The sequence below is a fragment of the Hibiscus syriacus genome, unplaced genomic scaffold, assembly GCF_006381635.1.
Source record: "Hibiscus syriacus cultivar Baekdansim isolate YM2019G1 unplaced genomic scaffold, ASM638163v2 tig00111810_pilon, whole genome shotgun sequence".
NCBI lineage: Eukaryota > Viridiplantae > Streptophyta > Magnoliopsida > Malvales > Malvaceae > Hibiscus > Hibiscus syriacus.
Window position 1 is genome coordinate 2,072,130 of NW_024063186.1, and position 27,724 is coordinate 2,099,853.

At 33.9% G+C, this 27,724-nt stretch overlaps 1 pseudogene; it reads right to left on the reverse strand.

Annotated features, from left to right (window-relative positions):
* Positions 1–558: 558 nt before the first annotated feature.
* Positions 559–22,802, reverse strand: LOC120171101 (annotated as a pseudogene).
* Between the last annotated feature and the right edge of the window lie 4,922 nt (positions 22,803–27,724).

Below are 27,724 nucleotides of genomic sequence, written 5' to 3' on the forward strand. Positions count from 1 at the left end.
GACAAGTTTCTTTTTTTTTTTTTTTGAATTAACATGACAAGTTTCTCAATTGAGGAAATAATGGCATCTGTTATTCCTATATATGCCAGCTTATACAAATTTATACACGATGGCTAATTAAAAGACTGACCATGAGGAAAGTTTTCACATCAATTATAGCTAAATAAACGGTTCTCTGAATATAAGAAGCTTAGTCTTATACATGATGAGACATGTTAACATTGTCTTTAAGGTCTTTAGAGTGAGCAGGCCAATCACTCAAAGAACAAAACTAAAATAAAAATGCCCGAAGGCCAAGAAAATATCCAACCAACATAAACAAAGCAACTGAATCCCCTTTTAGCCTTCCCATGGCTTAAAATATAACTTGGGGCTTATTCAAGATCATCTGCAGTCTACCTAACTATTATCCTGTCAACTTTTATGTTAGAGATATCAGTTGCTGAAGAATATACTTTTGCTTTCTGTACGGGTTAAGCTAATGAAGTGACCTAGGTTTCTGAAACTGTGCTTCAAGGTCCTTGTTTGATTAAGTTTTAAATGTTAATCCAATAAGATGCAAGAGTAATAATTTGAAAAGAAAGCGAGATAAAAATACTACAGCAAGCACTGCAACACATCACTCTTCACTCCTCAGTTTATAACATCAAGGCATAGGTCAGTGATCACGAAGACATACACTGATGCCTTTTTGGGCGGGGTAACCAATGGTGGATCGGGATACTTTTCTTCCAGTGTCTGCGCAATTACATCAGAATCAGGAACCCATTTCTCATCAAATTTTGCTACTGGAACCTTCCCTTCAGGACTGATCTGTAAGAACCTGAATATGACCAAGCATTGTTCAAATAGATTTCCTTATAAAGCTAACTAATCAGAAGGCAGCACAATATGGTATACAGAGGTCGTCCGATGTATTTATTAGAAGAATGAATACCATACAATTAATAGTCCAAAGAGGTGATTTTAGAAGCAATTACCATTCCGGCTTGTTTGCCAAATCGACCAACCTCATGTCATAAGGAAGATGCTTTTCTTCCATAGTGAGCAATACCCTTTGGCAAAAGGGGCCTGAAGCACGCAACACACAAAACAGTTAATGAATTTTCCATCAAAGCCCCCGATCATATCATAATCACTTCTAATGAATCAAATATTCCTATTTTTGACATTACAAACATTTATTCCCAATTTTATTTCGCCTTATTGTTTTCAGAACAAAAGCAGAAATATTCAATATTTTATGAATATGTTCGATTATTGAAATCTTTGGATTTAATCAAGCCAAAAAAATACAGAAAAAATCTTTTTCTCAAACAAGTTTTCGTAACCGGTTTTTGCCCGGGCATGAAATTTTTTTACTTGACGGGAAAAATAAAAATGAATAAATAAATAATTTTGATTTAAAAAATATTTTGAGTCGCATTGACCTTTTGAGTTAGGTAGGTCAAATACATAAAAGTAACCTTTTAAAATAGTTTTTAAGAAACATAATTTAAAAGATAAACTGATATGTGTATAACAAAAAAAAATTTAGTAAAGAAAGGATTCGTGGTCGGTTACGTTTAGGGAAGGATTAGCACCCCTATAATGCCCAAAATTGGTACTTATTAATTATAAATTGTCTCTATTATTAGAAATTTAAAATTCAAAGATATTTAATTCATAATTTTATGATTTCAAATTTATTACTATAATTTTAAGAAAATATTAACTATATATATATATATATATAATATATATATATATATATATATATTATATTTTATAAATAAGATCTTTATTTATTTAGAAATATCAGAAAAAGACTTCTAGTTGCTTTAAGACAATCATTTTCTTAATATTAAAAAATAAATAAATATTAATATAACATTTTTTCTAAAAATAATTAAAATAAATTAAATTAATATATATAATTTATAAAAGTAAGATTTAGTTATTTAAATATATCAGAAAATGACTTCTAGTTGTTTTAAGATAGCTTTTCTTAATATTAAAAATAATAATATTAAAATATGATTATTTTTCCTAAAAGTAATTTATATAAAATTAAAGTTATTAATAGGATTTTATTTAATAATATAAAAATAAAATAAATAAATAAATATTACTTATTATATATTTTATATAAACAATACTTAATAATAATAATTAAATATATTGAAAATAAACATAAGATTAAAATATAACTAAATAGTGACTAAAATAAATAAAATTATAACTATAGTACTAAAATATAAAATGAAAGTATTTAACATTAGTGGTTAAATTATAACATATTAAAATTAAATGCCTAATTCGTAATTAATTATTTAAAATTACAGTGGCTAAACATTCTATTTTACCTATTATTAATTTAGTGACTAAAATAAACATATATCATATTCGAATTTTAAATTAAAATAAATTAAAACATGCTTTTCGGGATTAATATAATTAATAATAAAATTATGATGGCTAAATTGGTTATTTACCTTTAATATATATAATTATGCTAAGGACTAAATTATGAAGAAATAAAATTAAGATACCGAATTAAAAGTATCATATATTTGATTTAGTGACTAAAATGAAAATTATATAAAATAGAGGATTACGGATAGGGTTTTATATTTAATAAATTACACACAGACCCCTCCCCAAAACGACGCCGTTCGGGGAGGGGTATTTAAACCCTAACTAAATGGCCTTAAGGTCGTTTTTCATTTCTCTTCTCTCTCATTCTCTCTTTAAACCGAGAGAAGAAATTCTCTCAGCCCTCTTTCTAGGATTCCCTCACCGAAGGGAATTCGGTCGCCAGCCGACAGCCATTTGTCGTCGCCAACTCCACTGCTGACCATCGCCTCCGGTGGTCGGAAAATACAAATTTTATACCAAAATTTAGATTGGACCGTCCTAATGATGAATCCAGTGACCTTTTCCCTTAAAAGCTTTTAATCGGAGCAAATCTACAAAAATACCTTCGGTTTTCGAAGGCTTTTGGTGGCGTAAAGGAGCGTGTGAACTCTGGTGGCGTCGCAGCTTCCTCGGTAAGGTTTCTCTTAATTTTAGTTTTGATATTTGGTGGTTTTGGTGGTTGTCTTCTTCTCTGTTGCTCTTTGTCTCTGTTCTTTGCAGGTTCGGTCGATGACTTTATAGCCATCATCTGTGCTCGTCTTGGACCGGTTAATAAGGCTCCCTTAGGTGAGTCACCAAACTTCCAGTGGTGACTCACTGTTGGGCGACGTGTGCGGCTGGAATGGCTCTTCTGGAAGCCTTCGGTTGGCGTCGTGGCAGCAGATGAAGCGACGTGGAGCGATGGCAGTGAAGATGGCGACTGCGTGGCCCTAGGGTTTCATGTTGGAAGGATTTGGACCGTTGGATCTGGCAAGATCCAACGGTTGAAAGGAGATCTAACGGTTGAAAGGAGAGGCGGCTGGTGAAGATGTTGAAACCCTAGTTGGGTTTAGGGTTATGTATCTGGGCTAGATTTTGGGTTTTGGGTACCCATTTGTAATTGGGTTATGGTTTGGGCCTGTAATAATAATAATAATAATATTATTATTATTATTATAATTAAAATTATAATATAATAATAAATCATAAATACATAATAATAATAACAATATAATAATAATAATAAAACCGAATGGAAAAAAAGTAATGTCTTCAGTTGTCCTCTTTGCTCATTCTTGTGTTAACGAGAATAGGGTAAAGATGAAAAGGCAATAAGTTTTTTTTCATTTGACTTTACTTGATTAGGATGGAAATGTTAAACAAGTTCTCATCTGGGATTAGTTCTTCTCATTATGAACTTTTCCACTCGGGATGACAATTTATTTCATTCTCTGATATAATCTATCAAAAAGTTGAACAAATTCTTCTCATTATGAACTTCTTTCTTTTTCAGATGAGTTCTCATTATGAACTGCTTCTGGAAATGTTGATCTTCAAAAGAGGTTGTTAATTCAGCTTCATATGTGATGAATTAAGGCAAGGTTGAACAAATTCTTCTCATTATGAATTTTTTCTTCTCTTCAGATGAGTTCTTCTCATTATGAACACTTCTGGAAAGGTTGATACTGATTTATCTCCTTTTGTGATACAGTCATACAAAAGGTTGAACAAGCTTCTCATTATGAACTTCTTCTTCCTCTTCAGATGAGTTCTTCTCATTATGAACTCTTTTAGAAATGTTGATGTTGATCTATCTCCTTCTGTGATGAGTCATACAAAAGGTTGAACAAGCTTCTCATTATGAACTTCTTCTTCCTCTTCAATGAGTTCTTCTCATTATGAACTCTTCTGAGAACTCATCTGGAAATGTTGATGCTGATCTATCCCCTTCTGTGTAGAATCGAGCAAAAGTTGAAGAAATTCTTCTCATTACGAACTTCTTCTTCCCTTCAGATGAGTTCTTCTCATTATGAACTCTTTCTTGAAATGCTGATATTGATCTATCTCTTCCTATGATAGAATCTAGCAAAGGTTGAACAAGTTCTTCTCATTATGAACTTCTTCTTCCTCTTCAGATAAGTTATTCTCATTATGAACTTTCTCTTGAAAAGTTGATGCTGATTATCTCCTTTTTTGATACAGTCATACAAAAGGTTGAACAAGTGTTTCTCATTATGAACTTCTTCTTCCTCTTCAGATGAGTTCTTCTCATTATAAACTCTTCTGAAAATGTTGATCTATTGAGTGATGAATTCGAATTTTTGTTAAAATCTTTGCTAATTTTTGAAATTCCTGTCAAATATTCAACATTGATAAAATGAATGAAAATGTCCCTATTTTTGCAAATGTCTAAATATGATGCATGAATGTTAAGTTCGTCTTTATTTGATTTCAAAGTGGCCAACTCTGTCTTCTTTACTTAGTAAAAATCATTTCAAGATGGTATTCTCTTTTTTGGAAGAGACTCATATCCTCTTTACTTTATTTGCGTTAAAGTCTCAGAAGAAATGTTTCATTCACCAAATTCTTGTTGTAGTCAGAATTATTATCTTGTTGCCCCCATTTTATCATGGATAACACTGGCTTTTTTTCTGGATTTGAGTAGAAATCCAATAAATCTTTCTTCTTTGGAAAGAGAATCTATCATCTTTGAAGAGAGAATCTATCATCTTTAAAGATAGATTTTATCATATTTGAAGAATGTATGTAGATATGCCAAACTTAGTAGAGATAAATTAAGAGAGCAGTATATTTTCTGAGTTGACTCTTGAAACATCATAAGGAGGATTTATCCTAATTCATTTCATGTCTCCACATCTAATCAGATCTCGAACAAATCCATTCAGACCATATTATGTCGAGACGCTTAATAACATATGTTGTTCAATCTTAGTTGGCTCCACTAGTTTCTTATTGTTAAAATTTCAACTCCCATTCCGTGAAAAAATCTTCATCATATATCACTTTAAATCTTGGTGTTGAAGAAAACAAACTTCATTTCGGATCAATAATGGAAATACCATATGATCGCAACATTGGTTCAGCAACATAATTACTGGTTCGTAAACATTTGACAACACATTCATCCTTTCCTATAACTTGCCTAGATTTTCAATGTTCGTAAAGCATTTGACAACACATTCATCCTTTCCTGTGGTTTATGATCAGATGTCTTATTAGTGAATCACTTTCATAGTGTTTGGAGTTTTTTTATGGCTTTACAAAGACACTTAAGAACAAAACTCGGTGGGAATATAAGTGGGACGCTTTGGCTTGCCAACATCAAATCACCAAATAATGCAGTTGTATGATGAACAAAGAAATTATGTATAGTCATCTTGACTATCACTACTTCACCATTTTAATTCTTCATACCTTTATGTTTGATTGGAGATATTTGCTCAAAGTACCCTGTTCCTTGCTTAGAGTTCTTTTCAGCTTTTTGCTTTACTTGCTTCCAAATGACTCTTTCATGATAATAACTTGTTCTCTTTTCAACAATGATTTCAAATGTGATAAGACTTACTTTGGATTCCATTCACTTAAAGTATTAACATAAAATGATATCCATAAATCTTTGCTTATTTCAAAATTATGTTAATCCATTTGCAAGATGTTTATATAAAAGAATAAATTGAATTTCTAAAAGAAATTAAATTTCGAAAATAAATTTGGAATCTATTAATAAATATATAGAAATGTATTCAAAGTTATGGCAAACATAGGAATGATAAAAATTCAAATGACTCAACAAATTATTAGCATAAGTATTTCTAAACTGATCAACTTGATATAATTTAGAGCACTGAGGTAAGCTTATGTCTGGAATATCTCAAACGTTCTAGAATGCTTGTATATGTAAAGTTTCTCCCAAAGTATCAAACTCTTAAGAGGGTTAATTGCCATATGCCTAATATCAACATGCATTTGAGCAGCCTTTCAGGTTTTCAACTCAAATCCTTCCTTTGGTTGCAAGAAGCCCTTTGCGGGTTTTCATATTGACCCTCATTTTCTATTTTTTCTTTTTTTTCATTTTCATTTTCATTTTTCTTTCTTTTTCCTTCCTCAAGAATAATATTTTGACAGAATCTGAGTTTATTGGGTTTCTTAGAACTTTTCCATCTATTTCTACCAAGATCAACGCTCCTCCGGAAAAGGCTTTTTTTACAACATATGACCCTTGCCAATTAGGCATCTATTTCCCAGGAAATCTTTATGTATAGGTAAGATCTTTTCAGTACTAGATCACCCTCTTAGAATTCTCTTGGATGTACTTTCTTGTCATGAGACTTCATCATCCGTTTCTGATACATCTGCCCATGGTAATTAGTTTTCAATCTTTCTCCTCAATAAGGTTCAATTGATCAATCGAGCTTGGATCCATTCAGAATCCTCCAATTTACCTCTCTCAAGATTCGAAGTGATGGGATCTCAACTTCAATCGGTAATACTCTTCCATCCCATAGACTAAAGAAAAAGGTGTTACCCAGTAGATGTTCGCACAGTAGTGATATGCATATAAAGCAAAAGGTCACTTCTCGTGCCAATCTTTGTAAGTTTCAGTAGTCTTTGTAAGTTTCAGTAGTCTTGTAATGATTCTCTTGATGTTCTAATTTGTGCTTCAAATGCCCATTCATCTTTGGGGTGATATGTCACTAAGTTTGCATGCTTGATCTTAAACTGTGCACAAAGTTCATCATCATTTTTTGTTTAAATTCAGAGAATTATCTGTAATGATTCTCTCTAGTAGCCATACCGGCAGATTATTTCTTTCTTTATAAATTTGCAAACTGTAGTCCTCTTAATATGGAATATGAAGCAGCTCAACCACTTGGTAAAATAGTCAATTGCCACTAGGATGAAACAATATCCATTTGATGCTTTTGGTGTGATTGCCCCAATGATGTCTATTCCCATATAGAAAATGGCCAAGGTGTTGTCATTACATGTAAAGGATGGCGCTGCATGAATCTTATCTGCATATACCTGACATTATGACATCTCATTGCACAATCAATGCAATCTGTATGCATGGTAGCCCAATAATACCCATATCTCATTATTTTTATAGCCATGAAAGACCATTTGCATGTGTTCCGCATATCCCACTATGTACTTCCTCAATGATGCTTCTGGATTCGCTATTATTTACACATCTCAATAGTATTTGATCATTGCTTCTTCTATACAAAGTCTCACCATCAAGAAAGTATCCAGCAACCATTCTTCTCAATGTCTTTTATCATCCATATGCATTTTGTGGATAACCTGATACTTGATATATTGCAAGATATCATAATACCATGGCTTGCCATCTGCTTCTTCTTCACTGTAGCAATGTACAGGAATTTCATATACTTGCAATTGATCGGCATCATATCAACTTTTTATTTGCCTGAAACATAGCAACTAATGTAGCCAAAGCATCTTCCATCTAATTTTCCTCTCGAGGGAGATAATTGAAGGTGACACATTCAAATTCTTTCACTAATTTGAGGGTAAATCTCAATATTCCAATAATTTGGGATCTTTCGTTTCCCATTCTCCTCGTAATTTATACACTACTAACGATGAATCTCCATGTATCTTGAGAAATTAATTTTCCTTTCTATGGCTGCCTTCAATCCCATGACACAAGCTTCATATTCTGCCAAGTTATTGGTGAAAAAGAACTCCAATCTGCTTGTAAAAGGATAATAAATATTCTGGAGAATTAACACTGCCCAAATTCCTCGTCAATTAACACTGCCCAAATTCCTCGTCCCAAGGCGTTGGATGCCCCATCAAAATAAAGCTTCCTAGATTCATCATTTGTTCCGACTTCTTCATTCATGGATATGCACAACAAATCTTCATCTGGAAAATTAAAATTCAGAGACTGATAATCATCTGATACACGACTGGCCAGAAAATCAGCTATGAACTACCTTTTATTGTGTTTTGGTTGACATATAAGATATCAAACTCGGATAATAACATCTGCTATCTAGCCATTTTGCCTGTCAAAGCTGGTGATTCCATTAAAAATTTAGAGGATCAAGTCTAGATATCAGCCAAGTGGTATGATATAACATGTATTGTATGAGTCTTCAAGTAGCCCACACTAAGGCACAACATAATTTTTGTATCGGTGGGTATCGAATTTCACAATCAGTAAATTTCTTACTCAGATAATAAATGACTTTTTCTTTTCTTCCAGAATCATCATGTTCTCCCAATACACATCCCATCGAATTTTCAAAGACTGCCAAGTAGAGAATTAACGGTCTATCAGGCACTGGTGATACTAAAATGGGGGTATTGGATAAATATTTCTTAATAATATCCAAAGTTTCTTGACATTCATCATTCCAGACTTCAGGATTATTCTTTCGAAGTAACTTGAACACTGGATCACATTTGTTAGTTAATTGAGAAATGAATCGAGATATATAATTTAATCTCCCCAAAAAGCCTCGAACTTCTTTTTTTGTATTGGGTGGTGGAAGATCTTGAATTGCTTTTACTTTATCTGGATCAATCTCGATTCCTTTTTTACTGACTACAAATCCCAAAAGTTTCCCTGACGTTACCCCAAAAGTATATTTAGCGGGGTTAAGCTTTAATTGATAATTTCTCAATCTCTGGAAAAGCTTTCATAAATTTTGAATATGTTCTTCGGTTCGGGACTTGGCAATCATGTCATCCACATATACTTCAATCTCTTTATGCATCATATCATGGAACAGAGTTATCATTGCTCTCTGATACGTTACCCCTGTATTTTTCAATCCAAATGGCATCACTTTGTAACAGAATGTACCCCACATGGTTACAAATGTTGTTTTTTTCCATGTCTTCAGGGTTCATTTTTATCTGATTATACCCTGAAAAGCCATCCATGAATGAAAACCATTCATGTCCTGCAGTATTGTCCACCAATGTGTCTATATGAGGTAACAGAAAGCTATCTTTCGGACTAGCTTTGTTAAGATCTCTGTAATCCACACACATTTGAACTTTCCCATTCTTCTTTGGTACTGGAACAATATTGGCTACCCATTCCGGATATTTGGCTGCCTGTAGGAATCTTGTGTTAATCTGCTTCATCATTTCCTCTTTAATATATAACAACATTTCTGGTTTCATTCGTCTAAGCTTTTGTTAAACAGGTTTATATGGACTTATTGGAAGTTTATGGACCACTATATTCGTAATCAAACCATGCATATTTTGATAAGACCAGACAAAAATATCTTTGAATTCTTAGAGGAGATTTATCAATTCTTGTTTTATCTTGGCTGACAAAGTAGTACCAATTTTCACCTCTTTTATTTCTTCATTGGTTCCCAGATTTACAGTCTCAATCTCTTCTTTGTGAGGTAAAATTTGTTTATCTTCTTTTTCTACCACTCTTAACAATTCGGTAGGAACATCACATTCTACTTCATCCTCACACTCATTGATTTCCTCCAAACATATAGGCCGCTTTAAATTTATCTCATGACTAAATTTAGGAATAATCATGCTATTAATATTGTGACAGTTGCAAATTTAAGTCGGACATATTTTCGAAAGGATATAGTAAATTTATGAAATAAATATAAAGAATGAGAAATAATGAATAAAATGTAAAAATGTAAGGTATAAAGAATGATTTCCATTTGAGAATTTTAAGAAAACTTATTATATTTAATATTAAGTGAACTTAACATAATTGCCTTACAAGATAACAAAAACTTTTATATTCTTGGGCTAAAGTATAAAAGATTGGTTCAGAGTATTACTCTGAGTTAATACTAAAAACTACAGGGAGATCTTTAGCAGTGCAATTGTTGAGCGTTTCACCAGGAAGGCAAGGGCGAATTCCAGCCAAGTATTTGCCAATCTTGTGGTCATTTGTGATCATGTTGATAAATAATCCTTCAATAGCTTTTTCAACTATGGTTTGATCTTTTGTCAACTTTTCTTTTTTAAGAGCATCAACCAGCTGTTGTTCTACATTAACCATTCCTTCGGATTTGAATGTGTACTTCAGATGAGGGAAAGACATGCGTTCCCAAGGAATTTCTTCTCCTTTCATTCTTGCCCTTCTATCTTCACCTCTTCTTTCATCTCTTTGTTCCTTTGTTGAAAGTTAGGCTTAAATCCAAGCCCAAAACGATCTTTCTTCATCTTCATACTTACAGGAACTGAACTTCCCTGAAGATTCTTTCCCAAACCTTTCCCAATTTTAGCTCCGATGCCTAAAGTCTATCGTACAGTCATTTTAGTGCAATCAGACAATCTGGGATATGAAATTTTGCTTCCCTCGGCAATAAAGGTTTCAATGACAAATTCCAAAGCTCAGAAAGAGCACTCGAGAGCATCATCATTGGTTTCAATATACGGAGCATCACTTGTTACAAAAGCAATGATTTCTTCCTAGCTCCTTCACATATCAGTTGACCGTCAACAACGAACTTCAATTTCTGATGCAACGAAGAATGAATAGCTCCTACAGAATGAATCCACGGCCTCCCCAATAAACAATTATATGTAGGGTGGATATCCATTACCACATAGTCAATATTGTACACTACTGGTCCAATCAATAATGGTATTTCATTTCCCCAATACCTCATTTTGAGTGCCATCAAATGCCCTCACTATATTCTGATAATTCTTCATGTGCGATTTATCCACAGGCATCCTTTGCAGTGTAACTAATGGCGTCAGGTTAAGAGAAGATCCATTATTAATTAGTACTCCTGGCAACACATGGTCGTGAAAATGCGTGGTAATATTAAAGCTTTCACTGATTCCATTCCACCTTCAGGTATTTCATCATTAGTGAACATTATGTAATTATCAACGGTATGTGCCCCATAATCCTGTCAAGCTTGTTGAGAGATATATCTTTAGGGATAAATGTTTGATTAAGCATTTTCATTAAGGCATTTCTCTGTACTTCTGAATTCATCAGATCAAGAATTGAAATTCGCGCTTGCTCTTTATGTAGCTGTTCAATCACACTATATTCGCTATGTTTCAGAAATTTCAAAAATTCTTGTGCTTGTTTTTTGTTACGGGCTCATTGATTGTTAGCGGGGATTCATTATTAAATATCTTTTGGGGTATCACTGTAGCTTTTCCTTTGTTTTGCCTGTTCTGATGCATTCGATGTCTCGTGAGAGTAACACCTTCCACTTCTTGTAAAGAATTTGACTTCACTTACTGCTTCAGATGTCGAATCCACTCTCTGTGATTTCTCTTCTGTTTTTTCCAGAGAAACATATCCTCCTACCATTGAAATATGGTAGTATAATTCCAAGGTACCTTGCGGGTATCCTTTTATGGAAATGGTAAAAGAGTTGTGATAACCACTTTTGACTTTATTAGAGATGATCACTGTAGATGATTTCACAGTGATAATCACGGGATCTCTTGTTCTGCTTAGGTTTAGAATCTTCTGATGCGCTAACATCATCTCTCTTTTCCCAGGTTTTTCTTGAAAGAACTCTATCTCTTTGTCATTCATCAATTTTTGCACCAATCCCCTAAATTCAGGGCATGGTTAAATTCCATGTCCCTTTTCTTGATGATATTCGCAATAATTTTCGTCTTCATTAGGTTTTGGCTTGAATTGTTGTTGAATCATACCAAATAGGGAGAGTTGTTGAAATATCCAACCAAAGGGAGATTTAATCTCAGAAACATCAGTTTTTGTTTTCTTCTATTCTCTTCCTGGATTGCGTTCACGCTTTTATCTCCATGGTTTGGCAGCGGATGATTTGACGTAGTTGGTGAATTGAATTCCAATTTTCTAGTATTAATCAAATTTTGGACCACCCTTTTGAATACCAAACAATTTTCAATAGAGTGACCCGTAATTCCATCATGGTAAACACAGCGTGCTTTATATCGTACCATAGAGGGAATGGTGGTTGTATGGGAATCAAAGGATAAGGCCGTATTACATCTACCTTAACAGTGAATCATAGATCTTAGCGTAGGTACTGGTAATGGTGCAAAAGGTCTCTCATTTTCCCTGCGAGATCCTCTGGATTCTGTTCGATTATTTTTGTTTCCTCCTTCTTAACCCTTGGCTGGGTTATCGTAACACTTTTTGAGGTATCCTTGTTGTAAGCGTTCGCATTGTTAACTTCATTCTCTTTTTCGATACATGGTCTTTTGGAACTAGACCTCACTTGATTCAATTTTTCCACTTTTCATGACATTCTCAATGAGTTCTCCAGAAATGACCAGATCTGCAAATTTCTGGTCGTATTCCTATTAAATGGCTTAAGTATGGGGCTTTTAAAGTGTGGACGAACATCACTGTGGATTCTTTTTTTGATAGAGGTGGCTAAACTTGTGCCGCTGTATCAGCCATCTTTGGGCGTACTGTTTTGAATGTTTCATTGTTCTTTTTCTCCAAATTTTGGAGAGTCCATCTATCGGAACCATATCTGTAACATGGCGGTACTTCTCTAGAAATGCTTTTGCCAGATCTTTCCATGATCTGATATGGGCTTGGTCAATTGAGTATACCACTTTAAGACTGGTCCTGTCAAACTATCTTGAAAGCATTGAATTAATAATTTCTTGTCTTTCACATGACCTGTTATTCTATTGCAAAACATGGTGAAGGGCATGCAGTACCTTCATATCTTTCAAATTCAGGAACTTTGAACATGATAGGGAGGATTAGGTCCGGGACTAGACTCAACTGGTGTCAAACCCATAGAACGATTTAGTTACCTCTACGGATTTTATTCTTTCCTCCAAGCTCTTGATCTGTCTAGTCAATTCTTCATTGGCTTTTTCTTTCTCATTCAACTCATTCAAATCTGGAATTAGATGCTCAACATTAAACTCTCCTATCTTCATATCTGATATAAGCGGATTTTTGCTTGAAGACGCGGGATCCACTTATTGATTTCATTAGGTTTGGTCTCTTGAAGTGTCGAAGTGCGAGCATAGATTTGCACAGGTGTGATACCAGGATGATAAACTGGTTCTGGTGTGTAACCTAAAGTATATATAGGTTCCTGGTTAAACAATACAGGATTTTCATGAATTTTTCCAATGGTAGCTTGCTTTATGAGCATATCCTCTATTTTTTGCATCATGCTTTATTGTGAATTTGCAATGCTGGATTCAATCTTCTCTAATTTCATTTTCATTTCTACTGTTCTTATTATGTTGTTCCTCGAGACGTTGTATTTTATCCTTCATTTTCTTAGTCACTTTTCTAGTACCGTAGTGGTGTGAATTTCTCGTTTGGCCAGGATAACTGCGATTGAAAATCCTTTTTATATTATTTTTTCAAATTTTACTTAATAAATGTTTATCTTAATGTAAAATAAAAATATTCATAAATAAAATAATGCAATGAATAATGAATGTATGAAAAATGAATGTATGCAAAGGTATTGATCCCAAAAAGTTAACTGTCATAGAACAACTTCCATCGGCATACAAAAGTTTCTATATAATAGTTCATAACTACAGATACGGCATAGCTTTCCTATTAAGCTCTATGATTTCCTTCATCAGCCATGACATCTTCTTTCCAAACTTAGAAACTGGATCAACGTGATGCTCAATAATCTTTTCTTCAGCAGCTAACTCCCCAATATGTGGCAACTTCTCTCATTTGTACCATGGCCTCGAATACCATGCTGCTTCTATCTTCACTCCTTCTTCATAGAAATCAGAAGATTTTTTCCATTGTTCATTAGTTCCCTTGAGAGTTTGCTCTAACTCAGTGATTTGACCTGATAACTGTGTAAAGTACATTCAAGATCTCATATTCGCCTTCGTAGTGAAGCGTTCTCCTCATAACTCTCTTTAAGATTACTAGGTCCTAGACGAACCTTCTCTTAGAATAATGATTCTTCAAGTTGCAAGATATAAGCATTAAAATCTGTGTTTTTGTTTCTACACTGATCCAGATCCTCTTCAAGTTTTGTTCGTGTTTCTTGTGTCCTTTGATTAAGCTCCTGGATTTGCACATTCTTGTTTCTACATCGTTGAATCCAATTGTTGGCTACCTCTTGCTCTACTTCGAGTTGGTATTGAAGTTCTTTCTCTCCAAATCCCATTTTTCTTTTTTGACATTGAACTCTTCAATCCTTTGGCCCCTAACTTCAAGTTTGGCAATCATGTTGTTCATTTCAGCTTCAAATCCCTTGAACATGGTATTTTTCTCAACCTCAAACCCCTCAAGCATGTCATTTTCATATCTTCTAATTCTTTGGCTCGAACCCTTTCTTTCTTCATTTCATTCATCATCTCACGACTTTCAACTTTGGCTTTATAATTCGCTCTCTTTTGTCAACCTCCAGATCTTCCATTTCTGCTTTCCTTTCTCAAGGCTTTTGAGTAAACGACTATTTTTCCTTTTAAATCTTCAACTCGACATTTCTCAATATTCAACTCTTGGCCATCTGCGCTGTTGCTTTGCTCGATCCTGATGCTCTCCGGAATTTTTGCAGCTCATGGTAATTCTTCTTTAATGTTATAAACTCACCATCAACTTTTTCTTTGTTTTGCCTCAGCATTGCACGTGCTGAATGAAAGTCAACGTCAATGCCCAACATAGCTTTATCTCGTCTCATTTGCTCTAAGTTTTTTGACCAACCCTCTCATTCTGCTTCAAACTAAACTCTTAGGATTTATATCTCTGATGAGACTAACCGAATGCGATCTTTCATAGAGATATCCTCATTTTGGTCTGGTAGAGGAATATTTTCATTTTTCCTAACAGACCTCCATTCCTCATAATCAAGGGTTAACATTACTTCGCTGCATGGCTCGAATACAGAAAGTTGTTTCCAAGCTTTAACAACATCCATGATGTTTCTTTTGTAATTTTTGTTGTGAAATGCAAACTCAGACGAATGTAACCCAAACAGTAACAGGAACAAATTGACGACCCCGTACTGCCTTATATCTAGAAGTGGTGCATATCCAATTCCTCCCATAAATCGCAGCATCACCTAGTTGTAGTCACCACATTTGTAAAAGAACTCCCTTTTTATTTTCATGGGGCACGCTAAACAATGTCGTTGCTTTGCAGATTTCGAAGGGCATTTATCCACATGTCTTTCGTGACTTCTTTCGGCCATTCTTGCTCCAGAAACTCTTTCAAAGGGAGTAATATGTACTAAAGAGACGGTATAAGACCTTTTCTGTCCTCCAAAATGGCTACCGATCCAGACATATAACAATTGGCACATCCGAAAATCATCCACCTCCCAGCCTTCTACAATCGCTCAACGATCGAAAAGTCTCAACTAGAATTGAAGAAGCATGACTGACCCTCTTTTGTAGCTGCTCGAACAAATCTACTACTGCAGCCTCAATGTATCTCAATGCTTTCGGGAAGATGACCATACTATATATACCCATAACAAATACATCAAATCGTACTTTATCATCTGGATGACTCTGAATGATTTCTTTGATGTTGGTCCAAGAAATGCCTTAGCCCTCTCCCTTTTGTTTTGTACGGGTCACTACTCATTCCTCTCGTACTCTTGCAATCTTTGCTAATTTAACTCGGAAAGGTTGAGTTTTGATTGACCTTGAATAAATTCGATTCTCAAAAGCCCCTTCTATATGTAGCAAAGTTGTATACTCTTCAATAGTAGGAACCAATCCCTTTATTGAAAGTGAAGCAATTATACCCTGGATTCCAGAATTGAATCAGGGCTCGAAGCAATTCATCATCAACTTCGACATAGAGCAAATATATGAGTCCCCGTAAGCCTGATAGAACTGCAACTTTTTGTTCGAGTCCCAACTCTCCAAATGCATCGCAGATCTTGAATATCATTTCTTTTAGAGAACTGGAGCATAACTTACTAAACTCTGGTACATAATCCCGCAGACTGTCTCCCCCTGTCTTTGTAAGTCCCAGACCACTGTCTTACTTCTGAGTTTGGAACTATTGATTTGAACACTTTTTATCCATAGATGAAGGTTTTCCAATGAGACGATTAACTCGAAGATTAATACCTTTAATCCTGTATGATGCCATGCAAACATCAAAAATAAAAAGAACATAAAAAGCACTGAATCAGTTATATTCAAGATGCTCTAGCCACACATGAAAAAGGAATGGGTAACCTCTAAGCTTAATTCTTTTAATTTTGGTTATTTGGTTGCTCATTTGATTTTAAGCATGCATGAGTTTTGATATTGAATGATTATGGTTTGTTTTAATCTCATGTATGTTAAAAAGGTTTTATGATGAACATTTTAAAGTTTTAATGATTTTTCATAATTTTTAGTTCATCATAATGAATTTTGGTCAAAATTGGTTTTAATGCAAGTGATATCTCTCTAACAATTGATATTAAATTTTAAAATGCTTTGATTTTATAAATTTTAATTTTTGGCCTAAATTTAAATGATTATGCATGTGGTTTAAATGAAAATGATATCTCTTTGGTTTGAAAAATTCAATTTCTTAATAAAAAAAATTCAATTTCTTAATGAAAAAGGGGGAGCTTAACATTTTTATATGTTTTCCAACAACTAGGATCTTTTTCATTAAACATTTTATTAAGGGGAGTTTTGCCAAAAACAAATTTTCAAATGTTTTGTTATATAAAAAAGGGGGAGATTGTTAAACTATGTTTCGATATAACAATTTAAGGCAAAATGGTTTTTGGACTTGAATTGAATTTACAAAATGGTTTTTGGACTTGAATTGAATTTACAAAATGTTTTTAGACTTAATTGAATTTATTCAAAATTTACAAAAATAATTCAAAGTTCTTTTAATTTAAAATTGAGCACAAAAATGTTTTTATGAATAGTAATTTACTGTTTGAACAGTAACCCGAGGCTCAAAAATTCCAGTTTGTAAAAGGGGAACCGATTCCCCCCAAGGGGGTACCGATTCCCTCACTGTTCATCAGCCCAACGGTCATAATATTTGAATATTATGAAGGGGTATCGATTCCCTATGAAGGGGTACCGATTCCCCCCATTCTGGGCAACCTTTTTTAGTAGAAAAATCATTCCCAAACGGCTCCAAAACATCCCCAACGGCTAGATATGACTTCAAACACATTCCAAGCTATAAATACAAGCTAAGGACACTTGAAGAAGTAAGAGAACAACTATCCAAGCAATCAAACACAAGAGAATAGTTTTTCAATCTTATTTCATCTTTCTCTTGTAAATATTTTGTTCTTGTGAGCTCAATCTTGTAAACACCTACCTTAGAGAGGTTTTCTTGTTTACATTTCTTATCCTTTTGTAAAGGGGGAAAGGTTCTAGCTTAGCCCGTATAAAAGCTAGGGAAAGGTTCTAGTTTAGCCCGGAAAAACTAGGGAGTTGTAAGGTTATCTCTTTGGCCTCAAAAGAAAGAACAAATTAGTGAATTTGTTGGAAAATCCTTGGTGAGGAGCTAAGGTAGTGGACGTAGACTTTGATTGAGAAAGTCGAACCACTATAAATCGCTGTGCAATTCTCTATCTTTCAATCTCCTTACTCCCTAAACACAAAACCGTTTCGACCCCTCTTTGCAAATCATTCCGGTTATCGTTTCGAGCTTCCGAAAATCCTAACAATATCTCTGATGAGACTAACCGAATGCGATCTTCCATAGAGATATCCTCATTTTGGTCTGGTAGAGGAATATTTTCATTTTTCCTAACAGACCTCCATTCCTCATAATCAAGGGTTAACATTACTTTCGCTGCATTGGCTCGAATACATAAAGTTGTTTTCCAAGCTTTAACAGCATCCATGATGTTTCTTTTTGTAATTTTTGTTGTGAAATGCAAACTCAGACGAATATAACCCAACAGTAACAGGAACAAATTGACGACCCTCGTACTACCTTATATCTAGAAGTGGTGCATATCCAATTCCTCCCCATAAATCGAGCAGCATCACCTAGTTGTAGTCACCATATTTGTAAAAGAACTCCCTTTGTATTTTTCATGGGGCACGCCAAACAATGTCGTTGCTTTGCAGATTTCGAAGGGCATTTATCCACATGTCTTTCGTGACTTCTTTCGGCCATTCTTGCTCCAGAAACTCTTTCAAAGGTGAGTAATATGTACTAAAGAGACGGTATAAGACCTTTTCTGTCCTCCAAAAATGGCTACCGATCCAGACATATAACAATTGTGCACATCCCGAAAATCATCCACCTCCCAGCCTTCTACAATCGCTCAACGATCGAAAAGTCTCAACTAGAATTGCAGAAGCATGATTGACCCTCTTTTGTAGCTGCTCGAAAAAATCTACTACTGCAGCCTCAATGTATCTCAATGCTTTCGGGAAGATGACCATACTATATATACCCATAGCAAATACATCAAATCGTACTTTATCATCTGGATGACTCTGAATGATTTCTTTGATGTTGGTCCAAGAAATGCCTTCGCCCTCTCCCTTTTGTTTTGTACGGGCCACTACTCATTCCTCTCGTACTCTTGCAATCTTTGCTAATTTAACTCGGAAAGGTTGAGTTTTGATTGACCTTGAATAAATTCGATTCTCCAAAGCCCCTTCTATATGTAGCAAAGTTGTATACTCTTCAATAGTAGGAACCAAATCCTCTTTATTGAAAGTGAAGCAATTATACCCTGGATTCCAGAATTGAATCAGGGCTCGAAGCAATTCATCATCAACTTCGACATAGAGCAAATATAGGATGTCCCCGTAAGCCTGATAGAACTGCAACTTTTTGTTCGAGTCCCAACTCTCCCAAATGCATCGCAGATCTTGAATATCATTTCTTTTTAGAGAAACTGGAGCATAACTTGCTAACTCTGGTACATAATCATCCTGCAGACTGTCTCCCCCTGTCTTTGTAAGTCCTCAGACCACTGTCTTATTTCTGAGTTTGGAACTATTTGATTTGAACACTTTTTATCCATAGATGAAGGTTTTCCAATGAGACGATTAACTCGAAGATTAATACCTTTAATCCTGTATGATGCCATGCAAACATCAAAAATAAAAAGAACATAAAAAGCACTGAATCAGTTCAAATAATAAGGAAAAATTTAATTTAATAATAATGTATACCCAAATATTTCTATTTAAACATGCTTTCTACATAGCATACTTTAAATAATACTATAATCTAAATTCTCATGCAATTTATTTAGCAGAGAAAAAAGGAAAAAGATAGAATTCATTTCCCCTTTGTGTACACCTATTTTGGACAAAATTTCAGCATGGTTTCAGATCGGAAGAGTTTCTAGGGTTTACTATATGTAGAGTTTTAGTTCTAAGAGTAAAGGTACCCGAATTATCCTTGTTGATGCCCCCTTAGGTTGTCAAATCCTCAATCCTAGTCCACTACAGACTTAAGCGGATCGAGTTCAATTCGAGAGGACCATTTCCCTATGCCTGACACGGAGAATAAATTCTCACGAAGACATAGGATATGAACCCCGAAATTACTTACTAGGTCTGACACGGAGAATAAATTCTCACGAAGACATCGCTTTCACTTCCACTTAAAAGGAACAAGCTTTATTATAAAGCTTATGTTATGCAATGCAACTGTTGTGTGAGGAGAAATATTCAACCTTTGACAAACAAATAAAAAATGGAATTTAATACCTAGAAATAAATAAGAACATTAATAAATAAGAATATATAAAAAAATAGTATAAAAACCATAAGTATAAAAAATTTGAAAGAAAATTATAAATTAAATAAATATGAATTTTTAATTTCTAATTGATAGAGACAATTTATAATTGATTTTAAAGCTTGACCAAGTTCCCCAGCGGAGTTGCCAAGCTGTCGTAACCGGTTTTTTCCCCGGGCACGAAAGTTTTTTACTTGGCGGGAAAAAAAATGAATAATAAATAATTTTGATTTAAAAAATATTTTAGGAGTCGCCATTGACCTTTTGAGTTAGGTAGGTCAAATACATAAAATAACCTTTTAAAATAGATTTTAAGAAACATAATTTAAAAGATAAACTGATATGCGTATAACCAAAAATATTTAGTAAAGAAAGGATTTGTGGTCGATTACGTTTAGGGAAGGATTAGCACCCCTATAACGCCCAAAATTGGTACTTATTAATTATAAATTGTCTCTATTATTAGAAATTTAAAAATTCAAAGATATATTTAATTCATAATTTTATGATTTCAAATTTATTACTATAATTTTAAGAAAAATATTAACTTTTATAAAAAATATATACATATATTATATTTTTATAAATAAGATATTTATTTATTTAGAATATCAGAAAATACTTCTAGTTGCTTTAAGACATTTTCTTAATATTAAAAATAAATAATATTAATAAAAATTTTTTCTAAAAATAATTAAAATAAAATAAATTAATATATATAATTTATAAAAGTATGATATTTAGTTATTTAAATATATCAGAAAAAGACTTCTAGTTGTTTTAAGATAGACTTTTTCTTAATATTAAAACAAATAAATATTAAAATATGATTATTTTTCCTAAAAGTAATTTATATAAAATTAAATTTATTAATAGGATTTTTATTTAATATATATAAAAATAAAAAATAATAAATAATAAATATTACTTATTATATTTATATGACTAAATAATACTTAATATAATAATTAAATATATTGAAAATAAACATATAAGATTAAAATATAATTAAATAGTGACTAAAATAAATAAAATTATAACTATAGTACTAAAATATAAAATGAAAGTATTTAACATTAGTGGTTAAATTATAACATATTTAAAATTACAGTGGCTAAACTTGCTATTTTACCTATTATTAATTTAGTGACTAAAATAAACATATATCATATTCGAATGTCAAATTAAAATAAATTAAAACATGCTTTTCGAGATTAAAATATTAATTAATAAAATTACAATGGCTAAATTGGTTATTTACCTTTAGATATATATAATTATGCTAAGGACTAAATTATGAAGAAATAAAATTAAGATACCGAATTAAAAGGATCATATATTTGATTTAGTGACTAAAATGAAAATTATATAAAATAGAGGGATTGCGGACAAGGTTTTATATTTAATAAATTACACATAGAGTCCTCCCCAAAACGACGCCGTTCAGGGAGGGGTATTTAAACCCTAAACTAAACGACCTTAAGGCCATTTTTCATTTCTCTTCTCTCTCATTCTCTCTCTAAACCGAGAGACGAAATTCTCTCTGCCCTCTCTCTAGGATTCCCTCACCGGAGGGAATCCGGTCGTCGGCCGACAGTCGTCTTCCGTCGCCAACTCCACCGTCGACCACCGCCTCTGGTAATCGGAAAATACAAATTTTATACCAAAATTTAGATCGGACCGTCCTAATGACGAATCTGGTGACCTTTTCCCTTAAAAAGCTCATAATCGAGCAAATCTACGAAAATAACTTCGATTTTCGAAGGCTTTTGGTAGCACGTGAAGGAGTTTGTTATCTCTGTTCTTTGCAGGTTCGGTCGATGGCTTTTTAGCCATCACCGGTGCTCGTCTTGGACCGGTTAATAAGGCTCCCTTCAGTGAGTCACCGAACTTCCAGTGGTGACTCACTGTTGGGCGACGTGTGCGGCTGGAATGGCTCTTCTAGAAGCCTTCGGTGGGCGTCGTGGCAGCAGATGAAGCGACGTGGAGCGGTGGCAGTGAAAACAGTCGCCGCGTGGCCCTAGGGTATCATAACCCTAGGGTTTCATGTTGGAAGGATCTGGACCGTTGGATCTTGCCAGATCCAATGGTTGAAAGGAGAGGCGGCTGGGTGAAGATGTTGAAACCTTAGTTGGGTTTAGGATTATGTAACTAGGTCGGGTTTTGGGTTTCTGGTACCCATTTATAATTGGGTTCTGGTTTGGGCCTGTAATAATAATAATATTATTATTATTATTAAAATTAAAATTAAAATTATAATATAATAATAAATAATAAATACATAATATAATAAAATAATAATAATATAATATAATAATATAATATAATATAAAACCGAATGAAAAAAAAAACTAATGTCTTCACAAGTATAGAAAGCATCATGTTCAAATTCTTCCGCTTTCCAAATTCTTCTTAAACAAATGCAAGACTACATGTAACAACGAGCAACACAAACAAGAAGAACAAAAAATTTACTTAATGGAGAACAAATTTAGAAAAGAATTCTTTGAACATCATTTTCTCAGTTAGCAAGCAGGTCCGAGTCACAGAAAGGGAAAAAAGAGAGATTTTTACAGTCGCCGAGTTTATTGGGAATGGTAACGGAAGCTTTAACGCAGACTTCAAGAGGGGTAGCCATTGCAACTGTGAAGCTTCTAAAAGTTGAAATTGTGGCTCCATTTCCGCGGCAAAGGGATGGCTTTGACGGATTCGAATGCCTAAGGCTAAGTGGTGCTTGAGCGAGGAAGACAAAGCTACTGCCGTCGCCATTTCTTTTTCAATCTGTTGGGAAATTGTTTTTGAGGCAGTTGCTTCAGTTTGATTCTACAACTAGAGATATCAGATTCTAACAGCTTTTGTATTATTGACGCGTGGCAGATGGTAAGTTGTGTTGGACTTGACATATTGTTTAGATAAATTACACAAGTGATCAATTTTATTTTGATTTTTAATTTTAGAAAAAATAATCATCAATTGTGTTATTTAGTTTGACGCGTATAAAAAATAGATAATTTTAATTGATATTATAATGTCAAATTTTACTTCTATTTTTTTTCCTCCTCCGTTTTCGAAGTTTATCTGTCTAATCTGAACTTATTTGCGTCACACATCTGATTTTGGTGGGTGAGTCTCCCAACATAGATTTTTTACGTACAGAGTATTCAAACTTGAGACATACTTAAGCGATGTCAAGTTACTTACCACTTGAACCAACCATGTTGGTAAAATCATTTTATTTAATATTATTTTGAATTTTATCCTTTTATTTAAACTATTTTAACCTTAAAAATTTATTTTAGATTAAAATAGTATATTAGATAAAAATTATAAACTAATATTTATTGTTTAGTGACGTGTCTTATTTATTTAAATATTGACATGAGACAAAATTGTTTTATGAAGTGTTAACAAAAGAGATTGCCTAGCATAGAGTATAAGGAGAATTATTTTCTCTACTGTGGTGATACGAATAGTGCATTGTAGAAAACATAGGGACCTCATGAATCGGATAATAAATTTACTCATTCATATTTTACTATATAAGATATTTAAAACAATATCTTATATGGTTAAACGGTTGAGTTATGAATGATAAATTGATGCTTAAAGTATGATACATGTGAATTGGGATGTGTAAGGAAAATGGATATCTCACATTGGTAGGATAACAAGCATGAAAATACTTTATATACACCACCAACTTACTAGTAATTGAATGACTTAGGATAGGTCAAATCTAAGATTGCTAAACTCACTATGAATTAAATATTTCCTTATCGTGACATATCTTATTTGAATATTCTGAATTAAAATGTATATAATATGATTCTTTTTATTCAAATATTAATATGGTATGTCTTGCAATTCATGAATATTCGATTAAATAAAATCTTAATTGATTACTTTTGAATTTATTTGTATACCATTAATGATCTTACTTTTCATAATATATTATTTCCATTCTTCTCCTATGTGGACTCAATAAATATGTAAACCTATTAGGTTAAACACGAATCAAAAACTCTTTTGTTCTTCTCTAGTTTTGGTGATAGTCTCGGGCAAGATATGTAACACCCTAAATTTCAGGCTAGTAGTTTTGGGTTTACCCGAGAGGCTTGTGGACCCTTTGAATTTCATAATTTAAGTCGTTGGGCTTAATTGGGTTGGAATTAAACACAATTATCCATAAAAGGGGGTTTGAATGGTAGAAATGATAATGGGCCAAAGCATAATACCCCACTTTAAAGGAAGATAGTTTTTATATCTTTTATTTCATCTTCATTTCTTCTCCTTCCTTTCTCGCTTTTTCTTCTTCATTATTCCACCCAAGTATCATAGCTCAAGGTAATTTATTGAACCTCTTTCATACTTCAATTTTTGTTCATAATCCCCCATCAACTCATTTTATGATTCAAAGCCTTGGGATCTTTGTTTGCAAGAAAAGTGGGTTTATCATCCTATTCTTGGTGGAGAGTGGTTGCTAGCTGAGCTTCATTTTGGATTTCTTGACCAGTTAGTGTTTTTAATCACTTAGGGTGTTAAGGGTTTTATAAATATGATGATTGTTAAGATTTGGATATTTGAGCATTTTAGGGTTTTATACTTGATTCATCTATAGATGACGAATTTGATGTAATATGTGTTTTTATGACACTTTATGTACATACTCCCTAAAGCTTTAGCACACGATTAAGAACCAACCCAAGACCTTTAGAGTGATTTTTGAGTGTTTCTCGAGCCTATTTCTGGATTTTTTAGGTTAGAGTATCGATACTAGATGAACTGAGACGTTTTTTGGGCATTTTATACAGGGAGTATTGATACTCTAAAGAGAAGTATCATACTCTTACCAAAGTATTGATACTCTACCAAAGTATGGAAATTTTTACCTAAGTGTGGATACTCTTGCCCTAGTATCTATATTGAGGGTAACAATATCGACAATGGGAGGGTTTTTGGCAAACAAAAGCTGATTTTGGTATCGATACTCAAGGCAGTATCGATACTTGACTAGGTGTATCGATACTACATGTAGGGTACCAATGCTACTCAGTTCAGATGGTTAGTTTTGACTTTTTTAAGGCCCGTAATAGCTAAGATGATACATAATAAGGAAATTTAGTCTGTGAGAAACACAAGGGACCAAGAGGGCATAAAAGCACTTGTAGGAGTGAGTTACAATTGATGTAACCATACTAAGTGTAATACGCCAAAGTATTTTCAGTCGAGCATGTATTCGAAGTTAAGAATGAGGATAATTGCAGCGAATGTATCGACAAGTGGTACGATGAGTAATTAGATTCAGTAATAGTGAAAAACATGTTCTTCAATAACATCAGTGAACCAAGAACACATAAGCCATCCCTCCAACTCAAGGGGTATTAGGGATAGTACGACAAAACAAATTAGAGTGTTGCTACCCAGTAATGAACCCGAGTCAGATATTAGGCTAGCTAGTATTGCAGCCAGTAAACAGTAACACAAAAATCACTGTTAAGTCACAAACGCATAAAGACTTCTTTAGAGATAGAGAATAACTAAAATGTCCTTAAGTAACGAACGACCAGAATAGAACAATTTAATAACTAACAGTAGTACAGACTAATAACCCTTGCATAACATTATAGATAAAAGAACGAGTGATATAACTACTGAGAGGGTGAACTCAATTAGTGTGTCCAGCTATGTTAGGGTTTCGACATGTTATCTTAGTTACCATAATAGGGCATAGTCAGTCTGCGAGGCACTTCAGTGGATAACTAGGCGCGAGGCCTGAGCACTCACGATGAGTGAATTAGCAATATCAATGTTATGTGGCCTTTGGTCCCTTAGACATGCATGTTTAGTTGCATCAGTTCGATACAACCGATATCTTAAAGATTGGCTAGAAGGCTATGTGAGATTGAACCAATGATTTAGTTAAGCAGGAATTGTACCGATATAGTGTGACATCGGGTTCCCCCTCTATGATCTACCTGATGGCTATGTGAGACAAGATCATTTAGCAGCTTAATAGGAATAAAAGTCTTAAATGGTAACTCTTTTAGAGAGTTATCAAGCCCCTAACATTCCAAAAAGATAGCCCTACAGCACATAACAATGAGTCCCTGCAATCCAAATCAAGCCATCATCAAGCAAATCCTCCGAATCAAGTAAATGAGGCAAGCTTGATTCTACACCCGCACATCTTTAAACCCCAACCCCCTTTACACCTAGGCCAACAAATCGCCACCTAGCTTTCCTGAGCTTCCTTCACCATCTTATCATATCCCTTCAAAAATGAAACAAGTTGATTGACTCTATGTAAAACACAATCGATAGGACCCATTGACGGCTCCAAAAGGCTTAAATGCCAATGATGACATACTAGGTGGGTTGTTATCTCCCCACATTGGACATCTTTCTCGCCGTCTAGCATTACATCTACAAGGAATGTTGTCAATAATAGGATCACACTCTCGCACAGTTAATCTTCTTACCACTAAAGGATCCCCAAAATATTAAACTAACAAAATGCCACTCTTCATGTCCGTAACCTCTCTAACTAAATCTAAATCCCCCATACTAGTAGCCGAAGAGAATATTTCAGTCTTCCCGGGTTCAACCTTAAGCATGAGAAGTCATAGAACTTTGATAAACACCCAAACTCCCAACATTGAGTTATAATCCCCCATATGAAGATAAATAAGTCAATCAAGAAACAAAGATTAGTAAGGTTCAACCTATGATATTTCATGTAAAGTAGGAAAACCCCACAAACTGTAAATCTATATAAAAATTGAGATAGCACACTCATTGCAAGGAGAAAGAGATAGAGTGAGAGCGGATCTCCTTATCACACCCCTATTTCCCCTCAAAGAAGCACATTAAACCACCATTAAGATAAATCAAGAACCTTAGAGTGGTAATATACTCTTTAATCCAGCCTACCATAGTCGTAAGGTATTCTAAAGCCTCTAACACCCAAATAATGAAACCCTTATCCAAAGAATCAAATGCTTTTTGAAGGCCCACCTTGATCACACACCGAGGAGAAAGAGAAACTTTATTATATCCCTTAACAAGCTAATGTACCATCAAAGTATTATCCATAATATCATTCCCGAAAGAAAAGCACTTTGGCTAGCCAAACCAAGTCAGACATAACAAGCTTCATCCTACCAACAATAATCTACGATATACACTTGTAAATCACATTGCAACACAATATAGGAAAAAATCCCTCACATACGAAAGATAGATAACCTATGGTGTAAGAACAATCGTAGTTATATTAAAGTTGAAAGCAACCTAGAATCCTAAAAAAAAACAAGATTGCATTCACCACGTCATTCCCTACAATATGTCAAGCATTCTTAAAGAACCCAACCAAAGACCACCAGAACACGGAGGCTTATCCGAATTTTTCATAAATATGGACCATTTAATCTCCTCCGTAGTCACATGACGAGTAAGCTCACACTTGGAATTATTCGAAATAAAGTAGCCTATTAGGTCCTTAAGAAGCTCCTCAGAGCAGCCAATGACGCCACTATCAGACGAACCCAACAGTTTCCCATAAAAATTTACCACATCATTTGTAATCAAATAATAGGTATCAAGAACTCTACCTTGATCATCCGTAAGGAATTTATTACACTGTCGATTATATCGGATTTTAACCATCTAATGAAAAAACTTGGTGTTTTGATC